The 13,196-nt window shown below is 38.1% G+C and overlaps 1 protein-coding gene across 1 annotated transcript in view; it reads right to left on the bottom strand.

The window, feature by feature from the left end:
• The window catches only part of FAP (fibroblast activation protein alpha), a 662,945-nt gene that overhangs the window by 345,828 nt on the left and 303,921 nt on the right, over nucleotides 1–13,196 (bottom strand). The window lies entirely within an intron of this gene.

Here is a 13,196-nt window from a genome sequence, read left to right as displayed (position 1 = left end):
CCCAGAACAATCTTCATTATTGAGCATCAAATAACTACCATTTTCCAAGAACTTGAACGTTGGGATGATAGCAGGAACTGGTGTGCCTTGCAACACGCAAGCCATATTTGGTCGGTGTTTGTTGCATGAACCGTGTAACTGTATGTGCCTACACATTAGTGAATGATCTGGCGTCTCAGTGCATTCCTCTCCATTCAGATAAAGTTCTTGATCATCTTTGAAAATCTGTATGTGTATGGAAGCGACCAGACCTCATGAAGAAAACCACTACCTAATGGTTAATAACGACCTATTGGTATATATTTCATACAATTTGAAAACTTATATAAAGCAAAAGGCAGCGTTATTAAACCGTGGATAAGGCACGTTGCCAAAGCAGTCAACCTTTTGGATTTATACTGGAAATGTTAAAGGAAGAATTACGGAGTAGGGCCTGTAAATCTTTAATGGACAACGAGTAAAATTACTCCAACCATCATATTCCTCTAACTCCGGGATAGTAGGGGTGTTTAATTTTTTAGAAGTAGCCAATCCAAAGCATTTGGTCTGGGAAATTGTTTCATTCACAAACAACATATGATTTGGGATGAGACATGCACGTGGAAAGCCTCAGTGCCTTGTACCTGCCAGGTTCGTGAACCCCAAACTGATGTAGATCCTGGATATTTTTACTCTGTGTTACGTTAGCTTGGTCTCATTACTGGTTTAAACGCCATTTTTCCTTTTTTGTAACTTCTGCACACGACACTTAGTTGTTGCTTTAGCTTTCAGCCTACCTGCGTCAAGATCTATGCCTGCTTCAAGCAGGCGCAGGGTTTTGATGTAGCTTTGTCCTATCTGATTGTAAATGCGGCACACCGTGGGTGGCAGAGCAGCGGTGCACGTTAACTGGTGCATCCCTGGGGATGTGCTAGTTAATATAAATCTGCCCCTTTACATTTAATTATGTGCAGGGGACACAGAGTAGGTGAGGTTTATCCAAGGTTAAGAAGAGATGAGTCCTGTTCAGTGAAAAATTGGAGATAGGCTTCAGTATATTATATACTTAAGTAGTGTGTTAAGTTTTTGATGACTGTTATTAATTTACTGTTGGGTAATAGTGGTTAATAACATTTTGTTATTATATTTTACCACAGATTCAACTGCAGATTATTTCAAGATTTTAGGATGCCTAGCAAAGAAAGAGTGAGAAAGGCTGCAAAACGTCAAAGACAGCAGGACCATGGAATAATGCAGCAGTCCTCTAACAAAAAGATTTGTCAAGTCACCAAGAAAGCACCGGGTAAGAGTCCAAAAACAGTCATAAGAAATATGTGTAGTAAAAAAAATATTACTACAGAAAATGTTTCAGTCCAGAAAAGGAGAAACAATTCAAATGGTAAGGAAAGGCCAATGAGAAATGTTACTGCTAGAGTAAGAGATAACTCTATGCATGAAAGTAGAAGGAAACAACAGTTTAGGGATATTCGTAAACGAATGTTCCGCAACAAGATAATTGGGAATTTGTTAAAAAATATTAAGAAAGGTCAACAGAAAGTGGTTTTTTATAAGAGAAAAAAAATAGTTGAGAAAGTTATTGATCAGGCATTTGAAATTAAACGTAAGTTATTTATTTTGACAATCAATAGAATTAGGAAGCTAAACAAGGTAATTTATGATTTCAAAAGAAATAGTAGATGGAAGAGAATAGTTAATCGTAGTAATTTTTGTGAAGTTTTTTCTGGAGAATGGATGCATAGTTCAAGCTCTGAGGCATTTTTTAATGAGGAGAGTTATTTCCAGGATAATGATTTGGTGCATGCAGTTGACACCAGTGGTCGAGCTTATGAAGTGAAAGATGGTTGTCCAGTTGAAAAAGGAAAAGTTGTGAGAACAGAGATAGAAGAGGTGTTAGGTAATGAGGTTTTAGGGAGACGTCCTAAGGGTCCTGTGTACACCTGGAAGTGTAGTAGTATTTGCAGTGTACGACAGGATTCCATCAATTTGCTTTGTGATTTTATACGGTCATTTAATAAGAAAAGTTTGAAGCAGAAAATGAAGTTGTTGCAAGAATTAGATCCTTGCAGAGTGAGAGAAGTGATAGGTTTGCATGGTCATTCACTGGCTTGTCTTTCCAGGAGAGTATGCCAGAGTGTTTTTCATCATTTCAGGATGCTAGCAGTGCATCATAATAAAGTGAGGAAATTAGTTAGAATGTTGTATTATGCTAAGAGTCCAGCAATTATGCTTAAACAATTATGCGCTGCTCTTTTGCATGGTTCTGAAATAGATGTGAAGAATATATGTGAAGAAATTGAGTTTTGTTACTTTGGAAGTAAAGAGGAGAATGTTGAAATTGACCAAGAAGAAGAGAGTAATGTGGAAGATAGTGTACAGGTTTCCAGTACAGATAATTTCCAGAGGGAAATTGCGACGTTTGAGGTGAAATCAAGTGAGAGGCCAAATTTCACTTGTGTGTGTTGTCGACGCACTTATTATAAGAATCAGACTAAGTTAGTGGATTTATATGGAAAAAGTGAAAGGGAAAATATTAGTGAATGGAAGGATTTTACAACATACTTGATGGTAGAAAATTGTTTTGATTTGGGATTGGATCAACGTGTGTGTACTTATTGTTGTAACAAATTAAATCAAAACCAGATGCCTGCTAGAGCAGTTCATAATAATCTGGAATTGGTTGAGATTCCTTCTGAATTGAAGGATTTAAATACTTATGAATCTATTTTGATTCAAAGTATCCATCCCTTTCAGGCTATTGTAAGAATGGAGCCAAAGACAGGGAAATTGCCTCCATCAGATTTACAGAGAGGATTAAAGGGAAGAGTTGTTTATTTGCCTCTAGATTTGAAGAAAAACATTAACACAATTGGAGTAGAAAAAGTGGAAGAGGAACCTCTTGTTATCTTAGTTAATGGGGTTCCGACAAAGAATAAGAAAATATGGCAAGATTTAGTAGATGTTAGGAAAGTCAAAAGGGCAACATTGTATTTGAAAAAATATAATAAATACTATAAAAATGTATATGTTGCAGAAGAGGAAGTAAGTGAGGAAGAGGATAGCGATTTGTGTGCTGGTCAAATTGAGAAAGTAGAACCCTGTACTAGTGAAGAAATATATGAACATTATAGTGTTCATCCTTTGCATTCCAAGGAAGTCATGGGGAATGCTATTGAGTTGTTTCAAATGAAACAAGCGAAAGGGAGTCCCATTAGTGTTTGGGAGGAAAGTTTGGAAGCTCGGTGTTTCCCACAGCTTTTTCCAACAGGTCAGGGAGGAAGATATGATGAGCGACCTCATCAAATTCCTGCTTCTGAATACCGGACTTTGCGATTGTATGCAGGAGATCCTAGGTTTCGACAATGCATTCCTTATTTGTTTCATCTCCTGTTTGAAAGCGATCTGTCTGGACTGTCATATGCAGTGAACCACATCTTGAAAAGTGGTATACACATGCAAAACATCTCGGCAAGTGACTTTATGGATAAAGTCAATGTCCAAGACAGTATTTCGGATTCTCACCTGATTAATCTCATGGCGTGTCAGCGTGGTACTAATGAGTACTGGTACCGTCGTCATGGTGATTTAAAATGTATGCTGAGGAACTTAGGAACTCCCACATGGTTCCTCACTTTGAGCTGTGCTGAGTATGGCTGGGAAGACTTACTTGAATTTCTACGAGAGGCAAATGCTAACGTAGAAAACATCGAATTCAAGACACCCGGAGAACTGTGCTCTTTGGATCCAGTCAATGTATGTAGGTACTTCAATCATAGATTTGAAGGTATGATGTCTTTCATCATGAATAAGAAGAATCCACCTCTTGGAGAGGTGTTGGATTTCTTCTGGAGGAAGGAGTACCAAGCAAGAGGTGCTCCTCATATACATATGTTGCTGTGGATCAAGGATGCACCTAAATTTGGAACGGATGCAGAAGACTCAGTGATGAGTTTCATAGAACAGTATTCTACGTGTGCTGTTCCAAACGCAAAGGAGAAAAAAAGCCTAAGAGAAAAAGTTCTACGTTTCCAAAGCCATCGATGTGGAAAGTACTGTCGCCGTAAATTCCGGAACAAAGACAAGTTCTACACCAAATGTCGTTTCGGCTTTCCACGACCGGTGATTTCTAAAGGAAGAGTGAACAGTTTGATGTCTTCGCTGCGACATAATGTGATGAAGAAATCACCTAAAAACACATACAATTTGAAGAGGAACGAAGAGTCTAAGTACATCAACGACTACAACCCGGTGATTTTGTCCATGTGGAATGCTAACATGGATATACAGTTTGTGGCTGATAACTGTATGGCTGTGGCTCGGTATGTGACATCTTACATCACCAAAAAAGAGAAGACAGAATTGAAGGATATGTGGGAGGACATTTCCCATGAAAAGAGCCTCAGCAAGAAGTTGTACAGTTTCAGTTTGAAGATGTTGTCGCATCGAGAAATCGGAGCTTACGAATGTTCTGACCGGTTGTCTTCAGCAAGTCTCTATGCCAAGTCCAGGAGTATTGTTTGGGCGAGTGTTGGTCTTGCTGCAACGCGTAATCGAGTTCTGAAACCTGTGCGGGAAATTGAGTATTTGGCGGAAAAGGAGCCAAACAGTACCGACATTTTGAAGAGCAACATGTTGTATACATATTATCCAAATCGAAGCAGTCACCTCGAGAATGTTTGTCTGTATGAGGTTCTGCAAAATTACATATTCAAGAGGAACATCAAAGAAGATACTGAGAAAGGAGTGTATGCTGTAATAGGAAGTGAGGGATGTCTGGTCAAGCAAAGAAAATGCCACTTGATAAACCATCGAAAATTGAGTGGCGAATCTCCTGAAAAAAAGGAGTTTTTCTATTTAGCACTTTTGCAACTTTTTAAGCCTTGGTGTGCAGAAGAGGAACTGCTTGGAGATTTCCTTTGTTACGAAGACTCATTCAATGCTGCCAAGGAGACCATAGAATGTCCTGCTTTTCCCAAATATGTAGAAATGTTGAATGTGGAAATTGAGCAGGAAGCAACGATTGCAGCCGAGATTGCCAGAGACAGTTCTCAGGACAGTCAGAGTTCTGCTTCATTGAGTCAGGATCCACTAGGAGGACCTCTTATCGAAAATGAAGCTGCCACTGCTATGAATGAAGTGGAAAGAGCCATGGCACATGCTCAGGAGGATGCGGTTAACTTAGAAGAGTTGGAAAGACAACTCAACGTTGAGCAGAGGAAAATATATGACGAACTTACCATGCAAATTGATCATGGATTAAGTCATGACAAGAAAGAGTGCTCATGTACGTCGTTGAAGCCTGTCCGACTGTACGTGAGTGGAGAAGCGGGAACTGGAAAAAGTTTCCTTATTAAAGCAATTTCATGTTATTTGCAGGAAAGGACAGAGTCATCGCTGTCTTGTGTTGTCACCGCTCCAACTGGACTGGCAGCACATAACATTAAAGGGATTACTTTACATCGTTTACTGATGCTGCCAGTGGAGCATGACAACAAATTAGAATATCACAAGCTATCTGGAGATGCTTCTTTTGAAGTTTCAAGAGTCTTGAGGAAAATGAAACTTCTTATCATTGACGAAGTAAGCATGGTTTCCAATGTCATGCTTGCCTTTGTGCATTTGAGAATGCAAGAAGTTCTCAAAACAGAGTATGATGTGTTATTTGGTGGCAAACACATCATTGTTTTCGGAGATCTTCTGCAGCTGACACCAGTGAAAGGGCAACCTGTGTTCAAAATGCTCACGCATGAAGATACCAGGAAGTGCTTAGGGAGCATTGGCAACGTCAATATATGGTTAAACTTCAATTATGCTGAACTGCATGAAAATATGCGTCAGGCAAAGGATGAAGTTTACAAGACTATTCTACAAGATGTTAGAATTGGAAAAGTGCCTGAGCATGGGAAAGAAGCTTTACATGCACGATTACTGACAAATTTATATCCAGACAAAGATGTTGTGCCTGAGAATATTTTTCAGAAAGTTACTGAGAAAAAATCTGGAATATGTTTGATGCCAACTCTTGCAGAATGTGCCAAATTCAACAACAAAATGTTGCATTTAGAAAAGCAAGAGATTGTGAAACTGGAAGCTATTGACAGAGTAGAGCATATGGGATCAACAATTATTTTGTCTGAGAATCTGAAAACAAAATTGGATTCATTAGAGAAGAGTATATCTAAAACTGCGGGTTTTGAAAAGACTCTGAATGTGTGCTTGAACTGCCGTATAATTTTAAGAAGGAATTTACATGTTGAAAGAGGTCTGGTAAATGGATCAATGGGTAATGTTGTTGATTTTGTGAAATACAGAAATAGAGATGGAATTGAATTTTTAAAAATTAAATTTGATGGCATTGAGGAAGTACAGCTAATTGCTCGTTGTTCTGCTAGATTTTTGCTTGTAAAAGACTTATATGTTCGCCGTAAGCAGTTTCCTGTTTGCTTGGCATATGCGGTGACAATCCATAAATCGCAAGGTTTAAGTGTAGACTGTGCATTGGTGAATATTGGCAGTTCTGTGTTCAAGGAGGGTATGGCATATGTGGCATTGTCACGAGTTAGGACTTTATCGGGATTGTACTTGATTGAGTGTGATGTCACAAACATTTGTGCGGATCTAGATTGTGTTAAGGAATACAATAGGTTGAGAAGAGAGTATGCACCACATTTGCCTCAGTATCCTTTGTTTGAGAAACGTGTGGTAGGCCGGAAACGAAGAAATGTGACCAATACTGGGGAGGTTGTAGCAAAAAGACGAAAAGTCGATGAACCTGAAATTATAAGCAGAAACAAAAAGGATTCTGTTGAAGATGTTGTTGGTTTTCAATTTGAAAACAGTTCTGGTGTCAACTGCTATGCTAATGTAGTGGTTAATGTTTTGTTTTCTCTAGAAAATGTAAAAGAAGAGATTGTGGTCAATTCTGATCAAAGATTTTGCAGTTTGTTAAATTCTGTGTTAGAGAAATGTAGCACTGATAGAACAAACATAGAAAGTGTGTCTGAAATTCGAAATCTGTTAGACAGATGTTCAGGCCAAACACAATTCTCTCAAAATAGTCAGCAAGATTGTCAGGAGTTTTTAATGTATATGCTTGATGTATTGCATGATGAAGGTGTAGATGTAGATCACCTGTTTGGGCTTTCTTATCAATGGCAGCATGACTGCGAGAACTGTAGGGTATCAAGTACTACTAGTGTAGACTCAGAAAGATTTATATATTTAACTTTGCCAGACAGTAAATCAGTCTCTTTTAATAAGCTAGTAAAAGCAGCTGATCACAACATGGAGTGTAGCCAATGTAAATCTGAAATGATGTCCACATTATTTATACGAACATATGGCCAGTATGTCATTTTAATGTTCCAACGATGTAGGCCTGATGGAACAAAATTGACAACTTTAATTAAAAATGTTGTGGCTTCACAGTTGTCAATATCAGGAAGGACTTTTGTAACTGTAGCAATTATATATCATGATGGTCCTTCAATAACATCAGGACATTATACAGCTTATTTAAAGTGTAGAAATGGCTGGTCATTCTGCAATGATTCTGTTTTAATTTTTTAAAAAAAATTGCCATATGACCTTAAAAACTCTTACCTGGTGTTTTTAAAACCAAAATTTTAGGGAAAGAATCTCGGGATGTGCTCTGAGGAATTTCAAGAAGTTCTCATGGCTCCTACACTATTTGGCCTTGAGGATAAGTGTAGTACAGAGACATAACTTCTTACCATAACACTGGACGTCATTGAGAAATACATGCACTTTGAATGAGTTCAGAAAAACTATTTCTTTTTATAAGCTAATTGAAGCAGCCAATCAAAACATGGAGTAGAGGGAATGTAAGTCTGCAATGCTGTCTACTGTTTTACATTGCTTTGTGATTAAAAGTGATGTAGAGAATTAAATAATTGTACTAGTCATAAAGGTAGTGTAAGTCTGCTTCATAGTAAGCAGTATCAGTGTGATAGGAAATGTAGAACATGATTGAGCAAGAAGGGGAAGATATTACTAGTCCAGGATTGTGTAAATGATCTTCAACATTTTAATTCTGAAAGTTGCGGAAATGCGAAAAGACGGGATTGGCTTACAAGAAATCCAAGAGTTATAAATGGGTCTGACAAGATTTGGCCTTGTGGAAACTTGTGGTAGAGAGCAAGAAGTCATTTATTGTATGTAACATGTTTTTGAAAACGATGGAGGTTTTCTTTCAGAAAGTGGCGGGTTGAAAGTAATAACAGCACAACAGAGTGTAAGCTGTTCATAGGACATCCTTGGCCGTCATGGAAAGTAAGTTAACTTTAAGGAGTTCTGAATTCTGATTTGTTATGTTGTATGGGTTTTTTAAACACAATCATTTTGATTGTGTTTTTTTTTCCCCGCTGTTATATGATGAATACCTTCAAGTCACTGTTTTTAGTGAAATTTGATACATTCTGAGAACAGCAAAAATAAACCATTTAACATGTATAATTAATTCTGTTCTGTTTGCATTTATGATGTACATGTAGAACTGTGTAGGAGGCATGGAGAAGGTGAGGCTTCTGTAAGTGTCAAAGTTGTTGCATACAGTGAACACATTCACACATCGGTCCACTCTTCCTTGGATGTGGTGGAGGTGGTGGGGAAGCACCAGCTGAAGCTACTAAAGAAGCCATTGCTCACTGGTAACAAAGGGTCTTTCTCTCACAATGATGAAAGTCAGAGTGAGGAAAGAAAGAGGGATTTTCATCATTTGGGAAAAACAATAGTTCTCAACCAATGAAAAGTGTTCATTTTAGATTATATGACCTAGTCTTACATCATTAGGAAACCAAAAGTGAAATGAACCAATGAAAAGTGTTATTACCAAGTCACATGACCTGCTGTGTTTACGTTACACGCTTTGCAGGGCCTCCCGGTTTGCTTCCAGAAACCTGTGCTTTGCGACTCGGTAAGCGTACCAGTTCGCTAACGTAGTACGTCATATGACGTATCACGCGACAACGCGAAACGTCATGCGGACGGGAGGCGTCACGATGTTGTTTTCTAACGCGGCAGTTGCGGTAAAGAAACGTTTACCGGCTCGCGGTCTATTTCGCGGCATCAAGGTCAGCTAACGGGAAGCTTCCCGATTCGCGAAGTGGGAACGAAGAAAAAAAAATTAAAAAAAAAAAAAGTTATTAATAAATATATAAAATATATTTTGGGATTTAAAGAAGAATACATTTTACAGCTACAGATATTTGCTATTAAAAAACCATTGAAATTCACTGAAAAAACCATAGGTTATAGATTATATATAGTTAGGAATTAGCATTTACAAAACCTTGAAAATTCACTGAAAAAACCATAGGTTATAGACCATATATAGTTAGGAATTAGCATTTAAAAAACCTTATTTTACTCACACAAAACCATTGAAATTCCATATATAGTTAGTTGCACTAACTATATATCACGCACCCGCAATCCACTGCTGATGATGTCACATATTACATCATTCATGACATGGTCAGTGACATCACTGATGACATCACTGATGACATCTCAAATGACATCACTGATGACATCACTGATAACAACATCCAGTGATTTTTTGTTTCTGTAAAGTTTAAATATGTCTTACATATTGAAGAATAAGTGGATATATAAGTGTCTGGACGAAGGATTTAGTAGGTGCATGACTGACTGTATGAGTGAGTGATTAAATGTGTCTCACTGAGTGCACGGGTTAGTGACTAAACTGTCTTAATTTGTGCATCATTATGTTTGTTGTTCTGTAAACTGCTGCATGTGTTGATCAGTAGCTATATGAGTAAGTATATGGGTTATTGATTGGTTGCTCAAGTATTTGTATGGGAGACTGAGTGTGTGTGTGGGTGCCTGGGAGGTGTATGACTCTGCATAGATGTGTGAGCAGTTGATTCACTAGATGTATGGGTTCAAAAGTGCATGTGGAAACAGCTGTATGGGTGGTTGACTGTGTGCATGAGTGCATTGGTGAGTGAATGGATATCTCAGTGCTACATGTCAAAGTAAGTACATATGTAAAACACAGTACATGTGAGAGTTGGCATATATAAATAACTGTGCATGAGAGCCACTGAATGTGTGAGTAGCTGTATGGATCATTGTGAACTTGTATCAGGGATTGTATAAGAGAGTAAATATGTGTTAGTATATGCTTGAATAAGTAAGGTGTGTATAACTGTATAGTTGAGGAAATGGAGGTGAGATTGTTTCTTTGCATGACTGACTAGGTGTGTGAGTAACTCCATGGATGAGTGACAGTGTGTGAGTTTCTGTATACACTGAGTGTATCTAAGGTTATATTAGAGTCTGAAGAGGTTTATCGTATTAGCACAAGAATGATGTTAAATGAGATGTCATCAGTGTTGTCATCAGTGATGTCATTTGAGATGTCATCAGTGATGTCATCAGTGATGTCACTGACCATGTCATGAATGATGTAATATGTGACATCATCAGCAGTGGATTGCGGGTGCGTGATATATAGTTAGTGCAACTAACTATATATGGAATTTCAATGGTTTTGTGTGAGTAAAATAAGGTTTTTTAAATGCTAATTCCTAACTATATATTGTCTATAACCTATGGTTTTTTCAGTGAATTTTCAAGGTTTTGTAAATGCTAATTCCTAACTATATATAATCTATAACCTATGGTTTTTTCAGTGAATATATATATATATATATATATATATATATATATCACTCCAACCGGTTACGGTGCAACGAAACCTCCAAAGCACTTTCTCCAGTGCACAGACACGAAATAACGTTCCAAGTCCAGTCTTTAAGTAATCGTTGTTTTATTCAATCATAAAGTGCAGGGGTGCATAACAGAGAACGTCGAACAGACGCGTTTCGGGCGTGGCCGCCCTTGCTCACTGTTGGCGGTAAAGTGGACAAACCTACGTTTAAATAATGCAAGGTGAATTTTCAAAAAAGCGCGCCCAAATGCAAATTGCGCGCCCAAAAGATATTTAGGAGACATAGTGTAAGGACTAATCCACATCAAATGTTTGGGAATGAAAACAACCATGTGTCGGCCATCTTAGCTTAGTCAAAACATCATACATCTGAATAAATCTATTCATTAAATATTCATGCAGGCAATTTGTACCATATAAATGATATCCTGAAAATTAATTAATCATACAAAATTAATCTTTTTGAAGTATTTGTACTTCCAAATACATTGATCCTTGTCTGTACTAATACATAAAAACTAAGCACATATTGTGTCTATATTGCCTATGCAGTTCATTTCTATCATGACTAAACAAAAGGCTCTCAACAATAAATTTGTTCATTCAATACTTTGCTAAATGGGCACCAATGCTCAAAATGTCCTTATCACTTTTAGTATAATTTTTCAAATATTCTAACCAATTAGTATAACAAATGGTTGTCCATCTCATAAACAAATAAAAATTTGTGAATAGTGGGGGAGTGACAAAATGTCGGCGATCAGTCTCGTTTTGACAAATTGTGATGTGAGGTTTAATCCAAAATTACCACATATGTGACAAAAAATAGATATAAATATAAAATAGCTTGCAACCTAAGAATTTAATCTTTATGGTTAGTTTCATGTTATTCTCGGATGTTTAAGTCACATCCTGTTTGCTCAATTAATCACACAAAAGGGTGCAAAATCTGATCTCATTGTTAGTTATCAAATGATTTTTTCAATGGCTCTAATGGCACATATTCACTTCACATATGGGCATTTAATACCTAAAAATGTCTACTGAGTTACGGGAAATTGCAGAAAACTACAGAAAATTACTTAAGTCCTCTCCCATGTTCACACACACACATATGTATATCACTTAATTACTTAATCACTGGAATGGCGGTGTCAGAGTCTGGCTCAATGATGTTGTATGCCGGGAGTGTTTGGAGATATATATATATATATATATATATATATATATATATATATACACACATATATATACATATATATAAGATTATATATATATATATATATATATATATATTTGTTTCTTTCTTTCAATTTTCACATGACATTTTATTTGCCAAAAGTAGAGCTTAGTGTGCTCAAGAAATCAAATACAATTCTATGGTGTGATTTACCCTGAAATTCCCACAAATCCTGCATTCGCAGTATGATACCTGGACTGTCAAATTCCATTAATGACTGTAAATGTTCATGTTTAAGTTTAACCGAGATGCACAAAACATTTAGGCCCGATTACATATGTATGTATGTATGTAGGTATACTTATAGAGCGCAGACCTGTCACCCAAAGGGCATCCTGGCGCTTATCACTGGCGCATATACAGCGGTTTACCCGTGGTGGTGGACCAACTACCTCCTACTCGTCCTACCGACCGCCCTATTAGGAGTAGGCCAGTGAGACGACCTCATGCCCACTGCAAGACCGCTACCCGCGACAGAATCATGGATGCCACGATGACGACAGTCGGGAAAGCAGGGGGGATGGCGGCGGTGTTGATGTAGGCATCACTGCCAGAATTACTAGTTGCATTTTCGATTACTTTTCCATGACGGGAATCCAGCCATGGAAAGGTCATCTGAAAGGCTGGTAAGGGGCCCCAAACGGGGACCCCAGGCGTTGTAGCTCATTACAAAGTGGGGCTGGGGGCACATGTTGTGACCCCCCATGCCTGCACTGTCATGCAACCACCGTGTGCCATGCACAACATGGTGCATGTCCACCGTGCGTGAACAAAAGCGCAGGTGCTGCAGTACAATGGCATTACCTACAGGCTCACTCTGTAAGCCTAACCATGCAACTACCTTAAGACCACCATAGGCACACCACCCGCCTGGTGGTCATTCCCAGATCCAGCTGTGAGGATGTTGCCTGCTTGACGGCAATTCTAGCATCTGCCGCAATGGCAGTCCGGCGGTCGGACCCCCAATCTTGTAATCGTGCCCTTAATTACCGGACTGAGATCTTATTTTTTAGTTGTACCACATGTGCCTAAAAAGGGGACCTCTGTAGATTTGACGGCTAATATAAATGTACAATATTTGCTTGCCAATACATTTATCATTCGGCATGGTCACATGCTCTAGTTTCGTTCTTTTGTTTTGAAAAATATTCAATTGTTCGCTGTGTTATTACCACGGTTTCTCACTTACTTAATCATTTCCATATAGAGATCATGATGCGGATGTCCATGAATTACAAATGA

Source organism: Lissotriton helveticus, chromosome 3_1, assembly GCF_964261635.1.
Source record: "Lissotriton helveticus chromosome 3_1, aLisHel1.1, whole genome shotgun sequence".
NCBI classification, from domain to species: Eukaryota; Metazoa; Chordata; class Amphibia; order Caudata; family Salamandridae; genus Lissotriton; species Lissotriton helveticus.
This window is presented reverse-complemented; position numbering and strand designations above follow the sequence as displayed.